This window comes from Triticum aestivum, chromosome 4A (genome assembly GCF_018294505.1).
Source record: "Triticum aestivum cultivar Chinese Spring chromosome 4A, IWGSC CS RefSeq v2.1, whole genome shotgun sequence".
Classification (NCBI taxonomy): Eukaryota; Viridiplantae; Streptophyta; class Magnoliopsida; order Poales; family Poaceae; genus Triticum; species Triticum aestivum.
The window spans coordinates 723,264,290-723,265,061 of record NC_057803.1 but is presented as its reverse complement, the minus strand read 5'-3'; positions in this window follow the sequence as shown (position 1 = coordinate 723,265,061).

Sequence of the window (772 nt, the reverse complement as noted above, 5' to 3'; positions counted from 1 at the left end):
GGTCTTATAGCTCAAAATAATCAGTAAATGCATGAAAAATAACAAATGTAGTCAGAAAGGGTTGTAAATTGATGATGCGGCTTTGAATGGTGCATTTTGAACATAGAAAAACAATGGAGTTCAGATAAGTTTAAAAAAATGAAATCCCTTTGTAACAGACGTGTTTCCATATGAAACCCTGATACTTCGAAAGAGATTGTCCGTTTTGTACACGAAGTGCATCCTGTTTTTGCCGTAACCCTCTCTAATTTCTCGCACATGCTATGTGGGTGAAATGATGATACCATGCCAACTTGGAACCTTTTCAGAGTTCATTTCAAATGCTTTTCAATTTCATGGTCTTATAGCTTTAAATAGTCAGTAAATGCATGAAAAAATAACAAATGACGTCAGAAAGGGTTGTAAATTGATGATGTGGCTTTGAATGGTGAATTTTGAACACAGAAAAACAATGGAGTTCAAATAAGTTCAAAAAAATGAAATCCCTTTGTAACAGACGAGTTTCCGTATGAAACCCTGATACTTCGAAAGAGATTGTCCGTTTTGTACACGAAGTGCATCCAGTTTTTGATGTAACCCTCTCTACTTTCTCGCACATGCTACGTGGGTGAAATGATGATACCATGCCAACTTGGAACCTTTTTCAGGGTTCATTTCAAATGCTTTTCAATTTCATGGTCTTATAGCTCAATTAATCAGTAAATGCATGAAAAATAACAAATGAAGTCAGGAAGGGTTGTAAATTGTGGCTTTGAATGGTGCATTTTGAACA